This window comes from Equus caballus, chromosome 2 (assembly GCF_041296265.1).
Source record: "Equus caballus isolate H_3958 breed thoroughbred chromosome 2, TB-T2T, whole genome shotgun sequence".
Classification (NCBI taxonomy): domain Eukaryota; kingdom Metazoa; phylum Chordata; class Mammalia; order Perissodactyla; family Equidae; genus Equus; species Equus caballus.
Genome location: NC_091685.1, coordinates 97,938,854 through 97,962,045, shown reverse-complemented (window position 1 = coordinate 97,962,045; position 23,192 = coordinate 97,938,854). Strand labels below are relative to the sequence as shown.

Here is a 23,192-nt window from a genome sequence, read left to right as displayed (position 1 = left end):
AATCGTCCCATTTGTGACAACGTGGAAGGACTTTGAGGGTATTATGTTTAGCCAAATAAGCCCAACAGAGAAAAGATAAACACTGTTATGATTTCACTCATATGTGGAAGATAAACACACAGACAAAGAGATCTGTTTAGTAGTTACCAGGGAGGGAGAAGGAGCTTCGGGAGTGGGCACAAGGGGTGAAGGGGTGCCTTTATATGGCGACTGACAAATAATAATGTACAACTGAAATTTCACAATGTTATAAACTATTACGACCTCAAAAAAAAAAAAAAACCTGCCAAAGAATCACATAAAACCTCTCCCACCCTACCCTGGGAGATTTTTCTACCTACTTCCTTATTGGCTCATAACATGGGCTGATTAGAAGATTTAAAATATGTTAAATGGAAATTACATATATCTTACCTACATAAGTATATAGATTTTTTTTCTTTTTCAAAAAAAAAAACAGGGATGTGGCAGGGCAAGGGGAGGGGCAGTGGCCATCAATTAATTTTTTAACTCACAAATTGTCTCAAATAAGTTCTGTAGGCTTTAAGGAAAAAGTGACAGAAATTCTTTCTCCCTTAATCTCTTCAGGGTTGAGCTTGTTTGTTTTTTAGAAAGAAAGGTTAGCCTGCAATTCTATATTAGCAAGAAATAAAGATTCTCAGATATAGGCCACCTATCCTAACTCAGGTTTACCCACGTTTCAAGTAAAAGAACTACCTGGAACCAAAATATAAACTTGTTCATAGGTGAAAATAAAAAGACCCTTTGCAGAAGCAACTGGGGGAAAAAGTACACCTAGTCTCCCATATTGAGGCCTAACCTATTTACAAGATTATCTCCCTTTACCTAATTAAGTCAAGGTTTTTAGCTTCCACCACAGGGCCTGGAACATGGACACTTAGGGGACTGCAGAATGTATATAAATGGATGAATGAAAGGAATGTATGCTTATTTTTATTTGAAGGACTAAAATATCATCTTCTCCATTGTACCCAAGACTCTAACCACCCGGTAAAGGGAAATAAACTTCTTCCTCAGACATTAAAACAAAATCTTCACCTTCAGCAGGGCAGAATCTCTTTCAGTCTCAAAGAGGTACGTCAGGGGTCTCAGAGAACTCAGCATACAGTTGTATTCACAGCTATAATAAGGATATACAGCAGGTCATAAAGGATAAAGACACGGATGGAATCTGGAGGAATCCATCTGCGAGCGTCCTTATGCTTTCTCCTCCGAAGGAGAAGTTAACACAGAGCTTACTTCTTCCAGCAAGAAGCAGGCACCAACATGTGTACAATGTTTCTGTCCAGGGAAGCCCATCAAAGACTCAGCACCCAAGTCTTTGGGGGCTGGTCACATGGTCACTCTCTGCTTTGTGTGTACCAAAACTCCAGAACCTCCAGAAGGAACGCAGGTGTTGAACATAAACCATATTATTTGCACAAACAGTCTAGGCACAGAGAATCACCCTTATTAGTTGCAGGGAACACTCTGAGAGCCAGTTCCCAGATGCCAGCCGAGGGCCAATCTAGCAAGCAGGCCTTTCCAAGGATCGCAGTCTCAGACCTGCAGCGTTAACATCCTTCCTGCACAGCAAGTTATTTAACTTCTCAAAATCTCACACTCATCTGTAAAAAGTGAAAAATGATAGAAACTACTTCACAACTATCATATTTATGATAGTGTTAGTAAGTCTCATGGTATTGTTATCTAGCCGGATGGCAAGACTTTGTAAAGATCAGTTGATCAAAGTGATGTGGAAGATAGAAAATCACAGATAACATAAAAAACTTCAACTTAAAACTTAAACTTCAACCCAGGAGCAACTTTTAGAGGAGGATAAAAACCTCTAAAAACTTTTAGAGGAGGATAAAAAGCATAATGATCTGAAATGAAGAAGACATGCACCCCATCTTTCCCCCATAAAATATACGGGATGTTTAAAATGCTTTATTATTTATTTCAGAGTGATATCATGATTGAGTTTAAATGCCTAGATATGACATAGTAAAAACAGCATCTCTACTTCCAAAAATTGAGTCAAAATTCATGAAGGCAGACTTCCTGGAACATTCTAAACGCATCCAGATTATGAAATAAAATATAAAAAATGAACTTGTTCTGAAACTTTATTTAAGCACACTATTAGAGAACAAAAACGTCAGAGAAAACAATTCACTAATTCTTTTCAAAATGAATGTATTTTCTAGTTCTTACTAATTATAATCTGAAATTAAGTTACTTATGAAATTTAAAGTTTAGAATGGTATATGTTTAACAGAGAATTGAGTTTTACAAGGAAAACCTAACTTTTTACCCACGTATCTTAACGGTACCCATTCCAAGGTCAAAATAAAATTACTCAAATTGGAAAGTTTATTCATGAAAATATTGGGATTCTGGCCTTCAAGTTGGCTAAGAAGCCAAAAGCTTCTGAGTTTTAATAGCAATTCTGCAATCACTATATTATTTGCTTGTAATACCCCCAATTCATGAATTTAACGTTTTTCCTACATCATTTATAAAGCTTAGCTCTGTAATCAATCTACCATAATGCATCTCTAAGTTTCCTCATTTTTATTGATTATGGCTAAGTAGAAGCCTACAGACCATATAAATCACCAAATTAGAGAAGTTTTGGGATTTTGTTCTTTAGCCAAATTTATAATCCAACAATGCAAATTAACATATGCTAGCCTGAGAACCAAAACAAATTAGTTTTACCCTATTTTAAATGAATCACATCCAGGACACTAAAGATATCAGGCAAAAGAATATTTTTTAACTATCTGGATGTTATCCTGCCCCAAACCAGCTTTTTGTCATTTCTCTGTAATGAAGTGCACAGTGAGGTTTTCATTTACATGCTTACTGCAAATCTTTCTTTCTACTCACTCCACCAACACAAAACACAATATAAGATCCATGAGAGCTGGGCCGTAGCTATTTTAATCACCATTGCATATACACCTCTCAGAACAGTGTCCAGCACAAACAATTTTTACCCAACTCAACTTTATCTTGTGCCTGGTTTCCTTCTTCTGTTTTAGTATCTCTAATGTACATGTGTCCTTTGTTAAGCCACTTTAAATCATTTGGGGAAGAAAGTAAGCACCTTTTAACAACCATCCATACAATACTGAATATAGTGAGAAAAAACGGCTACTACATATAGGGGCAAGAAACATATTCAGATACACATTATAAATCAGTACTAACCCAGAAATGGAGCAATTCAAAAATGCCTTCCAAATTAGGGTATATCTAGGTTGACTTGATATGACTAGTTTATTTGAAATATTTGATTTCCTTATAGGAAGCTATATTTTAAATATTAAAAACATATATGACATTACAAAGGGAAATACCGGAGGGTTAACATTCACTTTATAAAAACCATAGGTTGTTTTTGTTTAATAACCAATAGTGGTATTTTGAAAAGGTAGCTTTATCTTCAAAATTTTATTCACATAAAGCTTTCAAAGACTATATTCCACACTATCCAATCTGAGATTATTTGAAGTTACATCAATATTAGTTAGCCAAACAAAAATAACTGTGACTGTTTCTACTAGTGAAATAGTGAAAGAAAAAATGTTTATAGGCCAAATTATTTAGAAAGTCAGTCATTATATAACTACATGAAGCTATCTATATTTTAACCATAATTATAAAGTTGAAAGCATAATTTTATAATACCAACATAAACTGGTTAAAGTTATCACACGACTCTTTGCCATTACTATAACTGTACTACAAATTCCAAGTTTTATAGATATTAGTATTTTATTTTATTTTTAGAGAGTTAAACATCAAGGAAGAAACATGAGGAAAAAATTATTTTCCTGCTATTCTTTATAAAGCTAAAATCACTTATAGAAAACCCTACATATATTTACACTCAGAAACTGTTAATACAATTATATGTCAGAATGAAAGTCATTGCAATATTTTTCCAGTGGGTTCCCACCACACTTAGAAAAAAATCTACCCTCTTTAACACGGTCTTCAACCCAAGGATAGCCCACCTTACCTCTCTGACCTCATTCAGCCTCATCTCTCCTTCACTGGCTTGCTAAGCTCCAGCCATGCTGGCCCTATTCCTACAACACACCAAGCTTATTCTGCACCTCCTGTTCCCTGGGCTACAAAGCTCTTCCAGATCATCAATAGACCGAGTCCTCCTGACCCATCATGCAGATCCCACATCAAACAGCATCCCTTAGAAGAGACATTTCCCTCATGGCTCCCCTCCCCCAAATTGTATTCCATTTCCATGTAGCTCCCCCATCATTCTCTATTTGGTATCACATTACCCTATTTTATTCCTTCATTATATTTATCACCATCTAAAATGGTCTTATTTGTTTATATGTTTAATGTCTGTCTCCTCTACTAGAATGTAAGTTCCATGAGAACAGGTACTGCATTTATGTTATTTACCGAAATCTCTCAAGGACCTACATGAATGAATACTACACTATACTATTAAGTGCGCAGGCTGATATAAAGATGTTGATATTTTGTAATCATTCTAACACATATTGCTTTCACAGGCTTCTTCCATTTTTTTCTACCCATTAACACCTATCATGAGAGAACTGGTTAACAGGAAGAAATATGGACAAACAAGTAGACATTATTCTGTAAAATCAGTTCAGAGACTGACCTTAGGTTTCAGAATTAATGGCATGTGTTTCAAATTGTACACTGATCCTATGTTAATAAACATAACTAGTTACAAGTAAATTAATTATGTTTAAATAAAAACTATCAGATGAAACTTAGCATTTATGAATAATATACTTTCATGCATACCATGAAATATAGAAGAAAAATAGGGAATACAATTCAGAAGTAAAAGACACATCATTTTAGATTTTAATGCATAGTATAGATAAAATCTCCTAACTAAAATTTAATTTTACCTCCAAATAAAGAAACCATGTTTAAAGAATTAAACGAAAGTGAGACAACTATAACTCATAAAATAGGTAATCTCAGTAAAGATACAGATATTATTTAAAAAGAATAAACTGGAAATTCCACAGTTGAAAAATACAATGACCAAAATTAAAAATTCAGTTGAGCAGAGCTCAGTTACATATTTGAGATGACAGAAGAGTTAGTGAACTTGAAGACATATCAACAGAAATTACCAATTCTGAAGAACAGAAAAAAAGCAAAAATTTTAAAAATCAACAAAGCCTCAGAGACTTATGAGATACCACCAAGCATACCAACATACATGCAATGAGAATCCCAGAAGGAAAGGAGAGGGAGAAAAGAAGAGAAAAAATATTTGAAGAAATTATGGTCAAACTTAACAAATTATTGAAAAATATTAATCTATAGATTTAAGTTTAATGAACTGAAAGAAGGATAAACACAAAGAGATCCACACCTAGACAATCACAGTAAAAATGCTGAAAGCCAAAAACAGAGAAAATCGTGAAAGCAAAAAGAGAAAAACAACTCATCAGAATCAAGGGAGGCCAGAAAGCGGGAGATGACATATTCAAGTTGCTGAAAGAAAAAAAGTCTGTAACAAAAAACTCTATATCCAGCAAAACTATTCTTTAAAAAAGGCAAAACAGGTGCCAGCCCAGTGGTGCAGTGGTTAAGTGCGCACATTCCACTTTGGCAGCCCAGGGTTCACTGGTTCGGATCCTGGGTGCAGACATGGCACTGCTTGACAAGCCATGCTGTGGCAGGCGTCCCACACATAAAGTAGAGGAAGACAAGCACGGGTGTTAGCTCAAGGCCAGGCTTCCTCAGCACAAACAGGAGGATTGGTGGCAGATGTTAGCTCAGGGTTAATCTTCCTCAAAAACATAAAAAAGAAAAAAATAAAGGCAAAACAAAAACAATCCCAAAAAACAAAGATTGAGATCATTCATTGATAACAGACCTGCCTTACAAGAAATCCTAAAGGAAGTCCAACCAGACTGAAAGGAAATAACCAGCCCATAACTTAAATACACAAAAAGAAATAAAGAGCACCAGAAAAGGTAAATACATGTGTAGACATCAAAGATGTTTTTTTCTCGTAACTGTTTTAACGGACATACAATTTCATTAAAAAATTATAAACTGTATTATTGGGCTCCTAACATACAAAAATTTAATATACATGACAATACTAACAGACAGGAGGGGGGAGGAAATGCAGCAAAGTTTCTACATTTTACCATAAATAAACTAGTCAATTCAAAGTAGACTGTGATAAATTAACACATACATTGCAATCCCTAGAGCAACTTAACACAATTAACTCAAAAAATGTAGTTAAAAAACTAACAAAGGAATTCAATTAATACCCTGGAAAATATCCATTAACTCCAAAAGAGGCAGTAGAGGATGAGCAAAGAAATAAAAAAGAAATGAGACATATGGAAAATAGCAAAACTGCAGACATAAATCCGCCTACCAATTACTACATTAAATGTGAACAGATTAAACTCTCCAATCAAAAGGCAGAAATGGTCAGACTATTACCAAAACAAAAGCATTTTAACTACATGCTGTTTGTAAGACACACTTTAGATTCAAAAACCAAACAGACTGAAAGTAAAAGATGAAAGGATGGAAAAAGATATGCAATGGAAACAGCAAACAAAGAGAGCTGGAGTAGCTACACTAATAGCAGACAAATATTACTGGAGACAGAGAGATCTTTCATAATGCTAAGAAAGTCAATTTATCAGTAAGATAAAACAATTATATATGTATACCATACGTAAAACCAGTGCCCAAAAGCGAAACAAAAATCGACAGAACTGAAAGGAAAAACAGATACCTCAATAACCATATTTTAATAGTTCGCTCAATAACTGATAGAACATCTAGACAGAAAAATCAGCACAGACACAGAAGGCTTGAAAACTATCAACCAACTTGACCTGACACCTACAGAACATTCCTCCCAACAAGAGAATACATTTTCTTTTCTAGCACACACAGGACATTCTTCAGAATAGATTACATACTAGGCCATAAAACTGTCTCAATAAATTTAAAGTGAGAAAAATCATAGAAAAGCATGTTCTCCTACTACAGGGCAATTAAATTAAAAATCAACAACAATGAAATTTGGGGAATTTCCAACTAACTGGAAATTAAACAATACATTTCTAAATAACCCATGGGTCAAAGAAGAAATCACCAAGGAAATCAGAAAATATTTGGAATTGAATGAAAATTTTAAAAAGCAGAAAATATAAAATGGATGGGATGCAGCTAATACAGCATCTGTAGGGAAATTTATAGCTTTAAATGCTTATATCAGAAAAGAATTCAATAATCTAGGCTTCTATCTTAAGAAGCTAGAAAAAAGAAAGGCAAACTAAACCCAAAGCAAGCAGATGGAAAGAAATTATAAAGACTAAAATGGAAATCAGTGAAACAGAAAACAAAAAAACAACTGGAATAAAAATCAATTAAACCAAACTTCTTTCTTTGAAAAGAGCAACAAAACTGACAAACCTTTAGCTAGAATGACGAAGTGAAAAAGAGAGAAGACACATGCTACCAAAATGAGAAACAAAAGAGGGACATCACTACCTACCCTATCATAATTAAAAGCATATATAAGAACATTATGAAATGTATGCCAAAAATATTAAATAGCTTAGAGGAAACGGAAAACTCCCCAGAAACACAGTTACTGAAACTAACCCAAAAATTAGCAGAAAATCTGAATAGACCTGTAACAAGTAAGGAAAAGGAATCAGCAGTTTAAAAATTTCCCAAAGAGAAAAATCCAGGCCCAGATGCTTTCACTGGTGAATTCTATCAAACATATTCAAGGAAGTAATAATTCCAATCCTTCACAAACTCTGACAGAAAATGAAGAGGGAATACCACTCAACTCATTCTATGAGGCTAGTATCACTATGTTACAAAATCCAAAGACATCACCAGAAAACTACAGACCCATCCCTCATAAACATAGACACAAAAATGTTCAACTAAACATCAGCAAACCAAATCCAGCAACGCAGAACAAGAATTATATACCATGACCAAGAGGCGTTTATCCCAGAAATATAAGGCTGGTTTAATATCTAAAAATCAATTAATGGAATATACCATATTCATGGAATAAAGGACAGAAACCACATGATCATCTCAAACACTAAGGTGACCAACCACACTGGTTTGTCCAGGACTGAGAGTTTTCCCAAGATGTACAACTTTCAGGGTTAAAACCAGGACAGTCCAGGGCAAAGTGTGATAGTTACTGGTCATGCTAACAGATGCAGAAAAAGGAATATTTGACAAAACCCAATACAGAATCAGGATAAAAACTCTGAATAAACGAGGATTAAAAAGGAACCTGCAAACAAACCTAGAGATCTGCTATAAAACATTGTGCCTGTAGTTAACAATACTGTATTGTACACTTAAAAAGTTAAGAGTTTAGATATCACGTTAAGTGCTTTTACCACAATAATATAAATTTTTTTAAGAATTGTATACTGAAAATTACAAAACATCACTGAGAAAAATTAAAGATCAATAAATGAAAAGAAATTTTCATGTTCACGTTTTAGAAAACAGTATTTCAAGATGGCAATTCTCCCCAAACTGATCTACAAATTCAATGCATTCCTTATCAAAATTCCAAGACTTTTTTGCAGACAGTGACATGCCAATCCTAAAATTTTTATATGGATGACTCAGAATAGCCACTATTTTTAAAAACAAGAACAAAATTGGAGGGCTTATACTACTTGGTTTCATAAGTTACCATAAAGGACACTAATCAAGACAGGGTGGTACTGGCATAAGGACAGACATATAGATAATGGAACAGAACTGAGAGTCCAGGAATAAATCTTTATTTACAATCAACAGAGAAATGATGTCTTTTTGACAAATAGTGCTAAGACAATCCATATGCAACAGATGAATTTAGACTCTTATTTCATACCACACATAAAAATTAACTCAAAATAGATCATAAATCTAAATATGAGAGCAAAAACTAAAAATATCTAGAGGAAAACACAGGAGAAAATTCTCAAGACCTTGGATTAGGCAGAGAGTTCTTATGACAACAAAAGCATGATCTACAAAAGAAAAAATTGGGAAATCAGACTCCACCAAAATTAAAACTTTTGTGCTTCTGCTTGCTTCGGTTGCCCAGGGTTTCACCAGTTCGAATCCTGGGCACGGACATGGCACCACTCGTCAAGCCATGCTGAGGTGGCATCCCACATGCCACAACTAGAAGGACCCACAACTAAAAATATACAACTATGTACTGGGGGGCTTTGGGGAGAAAAAGGAAAAATTAATTAATTAATTAATTGAATAAAATAAAACTTTTGTGCTTCAAAAGGCTCCAATGAAAAAATGAAAAGGAAGCCCTGGGATAGGAGAAAAATATTTGCAAATCATGCACCTAATAAAGGACTTGCATTCAGAATATATAAAGAACTCTTACCACTCAATAATAAATAAGATAAACAAAAAATGGGCAAAAGATTTGAATAGGTATTTCACCAAAAAGGACATATGAATGGCTAATAATCATAGAAAAATGCTCAACACCTTGAGTCTTTAGGAAAACACAAATTAAAACCACAATGACCACCCACTTCATACCCACTAGAATAGTTATAATAACAAGCGTTGGCACAGATGTGAAGAAACAAAAATTCTCATACATTGCTGTTAGGAATGTAAAGGGACGGCCACTTTAGAAAACAGTTTGGCAGTTTCTTACAAAGTTAAACAGACGACCCAGCAGTCCTATCCCTAGGAATCTACCCAAGAGAATGAAATCATTTGTCCACATAAAGATCTGTACTCAGAGGTTCAAGGTGCAGTATTCTCAACAGTCAAAAACTGGAAACGATCCAAATCCCCATAAACTGGTCAACAGATAAACACAATGTGGTATACCCATGCAACGGAATACTATTCAGCAATAAAAAGGGAATGAAATACTGATACATGCTACAATATGGATGAATCCCCAAAACATCAAGCTAAGTGAAAGAAGCCAGATGCAAAAGACTACATACTGCATGACTCCAATTATATGAAATACCCAGAAAAGGCAAATCTATAGAGACAAAACACAAATCAGTGGTTGCCTGGGGTTGAGGGTGAGAATGAGGATTAACTGCAAGCAGGCTGGGGGAATTTTTGGAAGTGACAGAAATGTTCTAAAACTGGTTGTGGTGATAGTTTAACAAGTCTATGTATTTACTAAAAATTACTGAATTGTGCACTCAAAACAGATTAATTTTTGGTATTAAATAACTCAAAAAGCTAATTTTTTAAAAAGTGTACATATCCAAGAGAAATGAAAACACGTCCACACAAAAATTTGTACACAAATGTTCATAGCAGCATTATTCATAACAGCCAAAAAGAGAAAACTCATGTTCATCAACTAGTTAATGGGAAAATAACATGTGATGTATCCATACAATGAAATTTACTCAATAATTTTTAAAAAATGAAATACAGTCATCACCCAGTATCCACAAGAGGATTGGTTCTACGCCTCACGAGGATATTAAATCTGTGGATATTCAAGTCCCTTAGCTGGCCCTCCAGATCCGTGGGTCCCAGATTCAACCAATCCCAGATGGTAAACATAATACACAATAGGTTGGCTGAATCTACCAAGGCAGAACCTAAGGACAGGGAGGGCTGCCCAGAATGACACATGCTACAACGAGGATGAACTTTGAAAACACTATGCTAAGTGAAAGAAACCAGTCACAAAAAGCACATACTGCATGATTCCACTTACATAAAATCTTCAGAATAGGCAAATCTATAGAGGCAGAAAGCAGATCAGTGGTTGCCTAGGGCTGAGGGTATGGGGAAGAAACGGACAGTGAGGGCTAATGAGCATGAGTTTCCTTTTTGGGGTGATGAAAATGTTCTAAGATTAATTATGGTCATAGTTGCACAAGTCCGTGAATATATTAAAAACCACCAAACTGTCCACTTTAAATTGGTGAATGGTATTGAATTATATCTCAATAAAGCTGTTACTGAAAAAGAAAAGTGGTGTACAATCTGTGAGTATCAACACTGGTAAGCCCTACCACAGCCACAGTCACCAATCTATTTACTCAGGAGAGCAAAATCTCAAAGTTACAAATTCTTTTCAACCACACTCTGATTATTTTGTAAATGAGTATATATGTCTGAAATGAGATGCAATGATTAATCAAAGTAATTAGTGAAGTCACTGCTTAAAAAAATAAGCTGATAGTAAATATTCAAATTTCAAATGCCCAAGATATTCAAATTTTCTACTCCATGTGTTTACTAGAAGATATCTTAACAATATCCAAATGAATGCAATGTGTAAATTATATTGTAGTGTACATAAACTTTAATTATTGCTAAACTCCTTTAAATGTAATTCAATACTTTCCAGTTTTATATAAAGTCATTCCAACTTCTGAAAAAAGAAACTGAAACACAAATATCCAATCCTATCTTACGAAAGTGTACATTCTCCTGTGATTCTGGCACTGTTCTCTGATTACGGCACTAGAGAAAGTGCGTAATTTACCTCTCGAAAGAGACTAAGATAAAAAGAAAAGCAAATCTGATTACCAAACACAAGATTACTGTTCTATCATCACCGGATTAAAATTTAAACCACAGCTGAAGCAAATGTTCAACAACACAAGAAAGGGGGAAATTTTACAGTTTTACAATGAAGTTGTCCTCCTCTTACTCATTCAATGAAGTACTGAGAACTTAAAGAAAGGCCATTCTGCAGCGAATCTGGCCCCTAGAAGAAGAAAGCCAAAGATGCTGGCACATGAGAAACATTAGGAACTGCAATCTGGATTACTCTTGGCGTTATGAAATATTTTCTCTGTCCTTTATTGACACGGAATAAAAACGCCCAAGTGGAGCAAGAGAAGGGGCTCGGCTGCCCCGCTCGCAAAGCTGTTCAGGCAGCCAGCCCCAGCCCCAGCAGAGCCCTCACCGTCCTCCTCCCGCGCCCCCAAAACATCCAGCAGCACGGTCCCTGAGGGCCAGCTTCGCGAAGAGAGATCCTGAAGGCGGTCACTGGACGCGCGTGTTACAGAGCCCGTTTTTGTTTTGTTTAAGAAACAGATTCCTATCCGCCCTACCCCGGGGGAACAGAGGGAGATGGCAGCAGGGGGCCGGCGTTGAGAGAGAGAATAAAAGAACGACCGAGTACAACCTGCCGCGCGAGCCCGCAGCGCAGGGAAGGAAAGGTAAGAGGCGGCGAGAAGGCCCGACGGGGAAGGAAACTGCTCCCCAGCCCTCCACGCCACCCGGGCGGCCGGAGCCTCCCAGGTCCCGCCCCGAGCCCGCCGCCCTGCCCCGGCGCCGGCCGCGGCCGCCCGCCCTCCCGGACCCTCCCAGGACGCGCTTCCTCCGGAGCCGGACCCCCGCCCTGGCCTCCCCGCGGGATCAGGCGGGTCAGCGCAGTCCGCTTCTCGGCAGAGGTGACTCGCGCCGAGATGTAAACACGGCGAGCCAGCTGCGCTCAGCCCATCCCCCCCGCCGGGGTCCCTCACCTCGTCCCCCGGCCCGGCCCCGCGCCCCGCGCTCCCCGCGGGCAGGCGCGCAGCGCGCCGTTCCCTTTCTGCAAGTCCCGCTCCCTGACCGTTGCCCGGGGCGCTCAGCCCCCTGCCCCAGCTCCCGGCCGTTGTCACCGCCACAGCCTCCGGAAAACCCCTCCGCAAACCCCGGAGCAAACAACACAGGCGCGGGGCGGGGGCGCGGAGGGAGGCGGCGGCACTCGGGACAGCCAGGCTCTCTCGCCGCGCCCTCGGCGCTCCCTCCCACCAGCCGCGGCTGCCCGCGCTCTTACCTGCTCTCCGCGTCGCCAGGGAAGACCGCGGCGTTGCTCTCCCTCCCCGGCAGGGCCGCGGACTCGCAGCCGCCGCCGCCGCCGCCGCCGGCCGGGCGTCCGGAGGGAGCCGGGCCTCCCCGGCAGCCGGAGCCGCTCCACTGGGAGAGGAGGAGACAAAACAGCGGCGCGCCGCCCCGCGCAGCGCCCCCGCCCGCGCCGCCCCACAGACCCCCAACCGCCGAGGCGACGGCGGCGACACAGAGCCCGGCGCGGGGAGCAATGGTGGCCCCCGCCCTCGCCCCACTCCCGGACCCCGCCTTCCACCCCCCGCCTCGGCTCCTCCCCCTCGGCCTCCTGCCGCCGCCACCAGGACACTCGAGTCCGCCTCCCCCACCCCGCCCGCTCCGAGCGCTCCTCCCCTCCCCACGCGGCGGGGGGGAGGGGGGCGACACCGCCAGCCACCGCAGCGCCTGTCAAACCCCGGCCGGCTATTTATACCCCGCGGGGCCCCGCCGCCCTCGGCCCCCACCAGCCCGCCCAACCTGCCTCGGTGGCTCTCTCGAATCTCGCTCGCCCCTGATCCCCGAACTTCTCCCAAACCTGCCTGCTCAGGTAGACTGTCGCCACTTGTCCCGCTCCCTGCTTGGGGCTCCCCCATCCCGCTCCCTGCTTCGGCCCGAGACTGCTGCGGGGACTTCAGCGCGCGGGCAGGCGCGTGGGGGCGGCGGGGCCGCGCGTGCACCTGCAGCGCCGCCCGCTTCTCCCGGCCGGCCCGTACCGCGCTCACACCCTCGCCACTCTCTCAGGTCCCCCGCGGGCCCCGGCTGTCACCCCGTCCCCTGCTCTGGACACCCCCCCATCTCCTCAAGGGACAGCTCGGCACTCGGGCACTCTGACAGTTACTGGGGGCCGGGGGTTGGAAAAACTCCCGTCCGGTTCCCTCCCGTCTCCACTCCTCAGCCTCCACTAAGTACAAGGTGGGGGCGCGGGCGGGCTGGAGCGCTCCGCCGGCCCCGCCCTCGTGCCCGCCCCGGCCAGTGACGCTCGGGCGCCCCGCCCCGCCCGCCCTGCGCCCCTCGGCGCCGCCCGCTCCTCCTCGTCGCTGGCAGAAGCCAGGCCTCGTACGCCCGCGGACCCGCCCCATTCCCAGAAATTACCACCCGCCCAACGGCCGGGCCGCGCGGCGGTTGGTGCCCGCGTTTGCTGTCTGTCGGGCGGCGGGGCTCAGCGCGCAGCTGCGCAGCGGGGCGGGCGGCCCCTTGGCGCTGCCCCGGGAGCTGCGGGCGCCAGCATCGGGCCATTGTCGTTCCTCGTTCGGTCAGCAACGGAGAAGTAACTCAAGTCCCGAGTATTGTTGGTGCGAGAATGCGGGAGTGTACGGGTGCGGGAGCATTTCGGTCCGAGTGCCTACGAATTCGAAAATGAAAACCCAGCGGTTGCTGCACGCTTCTGGTTTCCCCACTTTCACACAAAGGGGAACCTCTGAGCAGGGCACTCACGCGCCTTCAAGTGCACAAAAGCCAATGACACGGTGCCCTGGGCTGTCCCGCGTTTGGAGCGCCTCATTAATGATCTTTCTTACGCACAGTTATGCATACAAACGCCTCATTCTATTCCCCCACCACCACACTTCGCCGCCGCCGCATTTTCTTGTATCTGTTTCTTTAACAAAGAACAGGGACTGTCCCGGTGCGCGTGGGGACTGATTCCGCTACCCTCTCGGGCTCCTGCAGCCGCACGCCGACGGCCCTGGCGCAGAATTCCCCAGGTTCATTTCTGGGCTCAAGCCTTAATCTTTTTGCGGCTCCACAACGAGTCCTGAACGAAGAAGAAACCCGGAGGAACATTAAGTGGTAGCTGTTCTTGAAAGTAACGTGGGAACCATGGAAATAACCCTAGACGAGGGCTCAAATGTCAGCGAACCACAGGAGGCCCCACTGATTTAAGTTTCTGAAAAGAATCTAAGAATTTAATGATCTCTTTCTTTTTTAAAACTATTAATGCCTCTTTATCTACTGGCGGGGTGGGGGGCATTCTCCCTTTCCTATCTTAAAAAGCAACTCCGGGGATTCCCTTTCTTAAAAGATTTAAACATAGGGGAATCCTGGATAGCAAATAGGGTTGGTCAAGGGGGTCCCCTTAACTCTGATGAAGTTTTATGGATTCCTGAGTTCTACAACATGGCGACTCTTGGCACCCTTTTGAACTAAAGAATTTATAAAGCTTTATGACATTCAAACCTTTAATACACAATAAACGGGATAATACAAACAGCACCCTTTCTAGAGCAGTATTTCTAATCCCCTATTTCCTGTAAAATAACCTATCATTTATGGGAACCACTGTCCCCTTTGATATGTGTAAAGAATTAATATCAATACTACTGCATCTCCATGGCAATAACATGGCATATTAAGGAGCATGCAAGGACAAAGCCTAATTTCTATAGTTAGGAGCCCATCTCACCTACTGGGTCAAATCATTCCTGTTTTTAGTTACCATGAGAAGAAATGTATGTCCCCTACTGCCAATTGGAAGTAAACTGGAAAGTCCCAGGTGGATAACAGTAGTAAATAACATTGCTCTCAATTCTTCACTGCTCCACGCATGCATGCCCTTCGAAATGTGGCTTTGTAGTTCCTCTCATTGGAGATAGAATGTTTCTGCACCCCACTGATGTAAGGATTAGTTCATTCCACTTGCTTTTGGCCAAAGGAATATGGGCAGAAGTGACAGTGTGACAGTTCTGAGCCTGACCTTAGGAGGTGTTGCATGTTTCTGCTTGCCTCGATCACATGCCTACCTTTCACAATGTGAAGAACATGCTTGGGTAGTCTGCTGGTGTAAAAAGAGAGACATGGAGCAGGTGTAGAGCCATCCCCAGCCTGGAGCCAGTGGCCTACACAAAGAAAGGACTGTTGTTTTAAGCACCGTGTTTTGGGGTGGTTGCAACCCAGAATTAGTGCTGCAATCATTGACTGGTACAATAGGAGACAGAGCAATCTGCTCTCTTGATATTGGCCTTGAAGGTGCCAAACTTGATGTCTCTGAGGCAGCTCTTTGATGGTGGGTCTTGGAAAGGACACATCCCTTGTGGAAGCTGGCCAAGTAAGAAACCCAAAAAGTTTGTAGCAAAGCTTGCCAAAGTCCTCAGGTTCAGCAGGAGAGGGCTGATGTGGCCTGTGGTTCTAGAAACAAGCTAATGATCATAAAATAGGAGATCTCTATGTTGCAACTAGGTTGCTTTTGCTTCTGTTCCTTAATATTACACAGTTTATTTTTTAATTATACAACTGGTTCATCAATAGTCTCATCATCAATTTTCAAATAATACTAAATTTTTTTTTCTTTTTTTGGTAAGGAAGATTCACCCTGAGCTAACATCTATTGCCAATCTTCCTCTTTTTTTGCTTGAGGAAGATTAGCCCTGAGCTAACATCTGTGCCAAGCCTCCTCTGTTTTGTATGTGGGACGCTGCCACAGCATGGCTGACAAGTGGTGTAGGTCCACAGCAGAGATCTGAACCCAGGAACCCAGGCCGCCAAAGCAAAGTGCATGCAGAACGCAACCACTACACCACAGGGCCGGCTCCCAAAATAAACTTTTTAAAAAGCCAGTCTCCTTTCCTTCTCTACTTCCCTTTCCATTCCTCACCCTCCACATGCCCAGCCATCATATACCCCTACCCTTCCACAGGTAACGTAAATGAGTTTAACATTTAAGCTTCCAGACTTTTTTATGGGCATTTATATACCTATACGTGCATTTATATAGATTAAATATAAATGAGATCATATATTTGTATTAGGTAGAATGTTTTTGTACTTTTCTCTGTTTATTTCTCCTTTGTTCTCTCTAATTATCTAGGAAAGTCGTTTTTAAATTTCAGCCTGTCTTCAGTAGACAGGCTAACCAAGCGAAGAGGTTTTCCCGCCTTTATATCAGAACATTAAATGGGAGAAGGACCCTTTATGGCCCAGTGTAGGGGTGGGAGTGAAAATCCCACCAACATGAGAAACACAGGAGACTAAATTCTCTGAGTGGTAGCCGGTAAATCATTTGCCCCTTCCAAACTGGAAATTCTCTTTCTTGGGCTAATCCTTAGGCGCTTTGAGTTATAGGTAATTAAATAAGACTATATTCCCTCATAATATTTATTTCAAAGTGAGTAGTCCACGACAATAAGGGGATGCTGTGCTACCTTTCCTTACCTAGCCTCAGGAGTCACACCCCACCACTTGTGATTTATTTTATTGGTCATGCAGATCAGTCCTAATTCATTGTGAGAAGGCATGACAAAAAGATATGAATCCCAGGAGATGAAGCTCACTGGGGGCCATGTTGGAAGCTGGCTCCCACAAGGGCATTCTGCAGCAGTGAATTTTGAGTGACTGACACAATCTGTCAACTTGTTGGATTCCCTCATTGCAGATGGGCACATGCCCAGGTTACCAACAACTAGTGAAACTTTGCAAGAACAACCAGAAAAATCTCATTTTGCCTCTCCTTAAAGAATAAGTGATTCTAGGCAACTGGCCAGTTGTATTCTGGTGTTAACCCACCTTATGTGTAAGCCATTCTGTCCATCCCTCCCACTGCCCCTTTCTGGGCTTCTGCAAAGATAATAATTTATAACCCTCCCATACTCTGGGTCTGCAAAGGAACTCAGTCCCCAAACTCACTTTTTGTGTTGCCTTATATGAATCGGAATCACTTAAACATTGTATATTAAGTAAGTTATATGAGGCCCACTTTAGAGAATGAGCAAAACAAAAATAATTTTGGGGGGACATGTGAAGTTTCCAGAATCCAGTTAAATAATTCTTGAGAATGGAATTTGTACCATCAAATGCAATCAGGTAAAATAAGCGGAAAGTATAAAGTTTTGAATATAGAAAGAAAGTTAAATCTTCGTGAGTTGCACATGTAATTTTACCATGTAATGTTTTCTAGCAAAATAAGTACGGAAAGTCATTTCATAATGTGAGTTCTTGATATATTTTAAAAGCAGACTTCTCTTTCACAGTAGTGCTTTAGTTGGAAGCATTTTATTAATTCTATCCACAAATTACTTTTAAAGGGCATTTTATTGCTTTATTGCAATATTTGAAGTGTTTAAGATGGATTACACTTTATTCTAGTTAGAATTTCTAGTATTTTCAATGTCAAAACCAGATTTTGCCTCCTTATCTTTATTATAAAATTAAAAGTCCAAACGAAATGTACATAAAGACATTTTATTAGTGATTTAAGATCATATTGATCTTTAAAGTTTCTGAATAAAATTGATTTCTTAATAAAATTCAGGATAAATGCTATAGCTGTTAATTGAAACACAAAGATAAATATCTTCCATGGGGAAAGATCTGAAATAAATTTCCATATTTGTGGGCTGATTAGTTTTTAAGGGCATTTAACTCTATTTCTTCCATGCTACTAAGTTAAAATGAATTAATAGAAATTTTTCTTTCCATTCATCTCCTGGATCACCCTAAAGATTGGAAAAGTGAAGCAAAAGCCTTGGTTTTCCCAATATTTATTCGTTTTTTTCCCCTGGCAGTTTTTCTTACAGACCAGCAAATCAGAGTGGGTAGCATTTTTGTAATAGTAAATAATAGCAATAACAAGAATAATCTTATGAGTTCCCTAAAACTATCTTCATCTTACAGTTCACCTTGAAGATAAGAGAAGTTAAGCCACTTGTTCAGCGTTACCCAGTCGACAGTGGAGTTTGAGATTGAATCCTTCTCTAAAGCCTGTGCTGTTAAGCACGAGTACTTCTAAAATGCAGCCTTCTTTCAACTATTCATGTTCAGACATCAAGGATGAAAAGTATTGCCCTCTGCTTCAGCCTTGACACCAGCCACATGTCCATTCCCCCAAATTCATAGGGCGCTGCTGCCACCTTGCAGCCCTACTCACCTCCGTTTGGCATCCCTTTTCTGCCTAACGTAGCAGGCACTACCGCAGATGGTTGAGTATTTCTGGCCATCTTCCCTATCTCACTCTCTCCAGACACTCCCTTCTCCACCCCTTGCCAAGAAACTCCCTCTCCTCCAGCCTGTGGCTCCTGTATCCTGTTCTTCCTGTCTGCTGCATTGTGTCTGAGCAGACTTTCCATATCTGCTGATGACACTGACTGCTAAGCAGAGAGAGAAATTTAAGGCCAGGATAAGAAGCCTATCAATATGGAGGATAAAAGAGTCACAGGAGGACGATAATTAAAATGTGAATACCAGACAGAAAAGAATGGAGTCAATGGGGAGAGGAGTTGAGAGTTTTAAAATATTGTGAATCTGCATGAAAGACTGGAAACTCCCATAATATAAAGGAGAGAGGGATATAAAAATAATTCTATGCTTAAAATTAATATTCAAGAGTCCATGAATAGGTGTAGTAATTGATTATATTTGTACTTATATGGTCAGAGTCCAAAATACCAACAAAACGCTTTTGAAATTTAGCATCATCTTAATAGTGTTGACTAAATGTGTACTTTCTTTTTATCTTTTCTTTTAATTCTCATAACAACCCAATCAGAAAGGTATTATTATCATTTTGTTCATCATGAAACTGAGGCGACTGAAGGAGTATAACAACTTTCCTAAGACCACCAACAAATGAGTAGTGGAGCTAGGCAGGAAAGCCAAGCAGGCTAGCCCCGAACTTCATGCTGCCAGCACTCTCTCAGCTTTCTCCTGTTCCTCCTCTGGTTGTAATCTCGAAGGTTGAAGGTATGGTCAGGCCAGCTTCTCCCTACAGTGTGCTCCCACCAATAGGCCTTCCCTTTAACTTGTGATCTGAGGGAGGTGAAGAAGCCCAGTTCACAATTCAACAAGCCTAAAAATGGCTTACATTCTATTAACAGAGAATTTCGGAGCCCACTTACAAAGGCTGCATTTTTATATGGTTACCTGAGTGGGGAAAGAAAATTAATATGTTAGCAGGTCCCTTTGTAACCAGTACAAACTAGAGAAGTAAGCTTCAACAGATGGAAGAGGCAAGGTTGGAAGCCTCCCGCTTGTAGTCTCTTAGATCTGTCAGGAATATTATATATATTTACTCTAACCAATCATCCTGCAGTTAAGGACACTGAGGCCTAAAAAAATTGTGACTTGCTTTTGCTAATACAGCAAAGCAGGGTTGGAATTTGAATCCAGGTTTTCTTATTTTTACAAGGTCCCTCTTTGACGTCACTGATGTGGAAGCTGGGGAAGAGGAAAGTCTTTGGAAATGTTGATGACCTTGAGCCTAGAGGAGGGAGTTTAGCAATAACCGGCTCCCTTTAATTGACTGGATAGGGCAGGGCAGGAGAGGGAGGGAGGGAAGGAGATGGTGGGGCGCAGGAAGCCAGGTATAGAATGACAGAGACAGGCTTGGATCTCCCGAGGCAGGGACAGAGGAGGGAAATTAGAAAGGTCATGAAAATCTCAGGAAAGAACTAAAATTGGTCAGGCAAATTGTGGATTCAAATGTAGACAATTATCTACTTTACAATTTTGTCGACAGCTAGCCATATCCATATGTTCAAAATTATTTTGCTTTTCAGTTTTTCCTCAGGATGTCCTATATATTTTTATAAGGTGGTTTACATCTATTATAAGCCAATTTTGGTATTTTTCCAACACTTTTATGAGGGAAAACTTAGTCATTCTTAGATTGTCTTATTAAAGTTTTCAGTCCTTAACATTTTTATTTGCCATTAGCCCCCTTTCAATCATTAACATAATACTTGTTAAATTAGGCAGAACTAGACGTTAGAGCAGAGCACTAAATCCTGCCTCTCAGGCCTAAAAGGACTGAACTTCTAGGTGACAGTTGCTGAGAAGAACAAGGGACAAATTTGTATTGAATAAGATGCACATCTGGTTATCAGACCAAGTGGGTAACACTGAATCTTTTTGAGTGTAAAATTTTCAAATGGCAACGGTAGATTTTTCTGTAAATGGTCTAGATAGCTTGAAAGGAGATCAATGAGTAGTTCACAGGAGTGTGGTGTATGTGATTGACTTTGTGGCACCCTCTCCCCAGAAAAATATCTTAGCGAGGATCCTGTCTTCCAAGTTTTTAGGGTGAGATAAATGAATGGGGTAAAGGAATGAAAAAGTAAGATAAGAAAGCAAGAGTCTTTTGTGTACTCCAAGTACACTGGCTGTTTCTATTCTCATAGGAAAAAGATTTCAAAGATCTGGTCTAGAAAAAAAGAGCAAACAAATTACAGTACATATACATATATTTACCAGGCCCAAGGTCATTCAGTATGCTAGGTAACAAACACTTTTTTTTTTAATTTTAGAACTTATAAAGTTAACATCAGTCTGAAATGATAATATTATGAAGGTAGCATATGAAAAATCTTCTTGAAGAGCTATAAAGGGGTAAAATCTTTCTTTAAAAATATCTTCACAGGGGCCGGACCAGTGGTGCAGCAGTTAAGTTTGCATGCTCCACTTCAGTGGTGCAGGGTTTATGAGTGGGGATCCTGGGCGTGCACCTACACACTGCTCATCAAGCCGTGCTGTGACAGCGTCCCATATACAAAATAGAGGAAGATTGGCACAGATGTTAGCTCAGAGCCAATCTTCCTCGCCAAAAAATACATATATAAGTCCTCACAAACAAATGAACTTTGAAATGTTGTAAAAGGAATATGGCCTCACTTAATCAAATGTAACTCAAAGCCTCCACGGATTAGTCCAAGAAAGTGAATTTCCAGATTGGGAGGAACAACTGATTTCCCTGCAACCAATCTGAGAATTTAGTCTTCCCCTGTGACCCTCACTTTGTCACTCCCACCCCCATAGTGAGCCAAAAGGGTGTTCCTCCCATTTAACATTCTTGTTTTACTCCCCACTCTAATCTCATCAGTTGTGAAACTCTCTAGCTTTTCCTTCCGTGCTCTTATACTTTCATTCCTACTCACAACCCCTCTAGTTCAACCTTGAGGGGCTGACTAGCTCAGGAGCCAGCTCCATGCTTTCACAAGCAGGCCCTGATCCTGCCCCCAGTAGCCATGCTTATTCCACGTAACTTTGCTCTCTTTGGCTATAAGTGACTGCTTGAACCAGCAAGGTGCACCTCATCTAAACTGCACCTGTCATATTTGTTCTTAGTCTCTTAATGTGTCTTGAACCTTGTATTTGTGTGTTTGTAGTTGTGGGAGAGCCACAGTCTGCCATACACAAACTGAGAGCAGGGAAAGCCCTTCCGCTGTGGCTCAGCCACAAAGAGAAGCAGACACAGAGAGCAAGAGAGAAGTGTGTGGGTTCCTGGCAGCCTTCTGGATCCAATCCATTCCAGTGGCTGGAGATGAATCCATCTTTTGTAGGGCCTGATGCTTATACAATCTGGCGGGGGGGGGGGGGGGGTCCTCTTTTAAACAAATGGAAAATGATGAATACAAAATTAGGTATGAATATGAATACTTATTTAGAAAGGGAAATAAATCACCAAAAAATGACAGATTTTTAAAAGCTGATCAATACTTCAAATATTATAAAACTCGGAAAAGTAAAATGTACTGTACTATTTTTTTTTAATTAATCTACTGCCTGACATGCCTCCAAAGTAATTTTCCTGCATTCGTAGGCTAAATACTCTCGTTGTTTCTTCATATGATGATTTTGCACTATTGTCTTCTATGGTGAGAATAGAAAGATAATTAAATTTTTCCTCTAGCTTAGAAGGTTAAAATTTTTTGCTACTGATAATTTAGAAAAGTTTCTTTCAGCCTCACATCCTGTTATTGGTAATGTCATATAGGTTTTTAGGATTGTTTTCAATTTAAAGGAACTTCTATCACATTTCTTTCGCATAGAAGATTTCAACACATTCCAGTTTTCTTATGCAGTGACTAATCTTGAATATTGTTTGAATTGAAAACACTCAACTAGTTTGCTATTTGATGCTCAGTGAGCAGTGATTATGAGTCTTATGTTATCTCTATGGATGTCGCTATTTAATATCAAATCAGCCATGGTTTTACATCTTTTGCCAATGTGTTCCTATAATTCACTCCTCTTTCTCAATTGTGGTATGAAATAACCCAGAGCTTACTCATTACTCATTTTCAAAATTTATCTTTTCCTTTGAATGATTGCTTTTGGCATAATCTGAAATTACAATCTTGAATTACTATTTTTAGTATGGCCATCATCTTTGTCACTTTTGTTTCATAGTCCTTTAACTTTTATCTAAAGAAAACATAAATATATTTGAAAATAAATAAATAAATTTTATAGATAAATTTTTAAAAGATAAAAGAAGACAACCTTCGTATCTATCCAAATCAGGAGTCTCGTCTTACTTGTTTTCTTAAAATGTTCCAAGATCTTTTTTCAAATTACAGTTAAAATGCACACTCAAGTTTTATCAT

At 40.5% G+C, this 23,192-nt stretch overlaps 1 protein-coding gene across 33 annotated transcripts in view; it reads right to left on the bottom strand.

Annotated features, from left to right (window-relative positions):
• Window positions 1–13,591, bottom strand: part of ELF2 (E74 like ETS transcription factor 2) — a 100,293-nt gene extending 86,702 nt beyond the window's left edge. For 4 of the 33 annotated variants that reach the window (XM_023636529.2, XM_023636531.2, XM_023636530.2 and 1 more), the window contains exon 1: window positions 12,836–13,131. The gene's annotated coding sequence lies outside the window, so the exon portion shown is untranslated. Of the gene's footprint in view, window positions 1–12,199; window positions 12,325–12,539; window positions 12,809–12,835; window positions 13,132–13,421 lie in introns of those variants that run through there. The other 29 variants (XM_070258856.1, XM_070258934.1, XM_070258908.1 and 26 more) reach the window with 24 other exon arrangements.
• Between the last annotated feature and the right edge of the window lie 9,601 nt (window positions 13,592–23,192).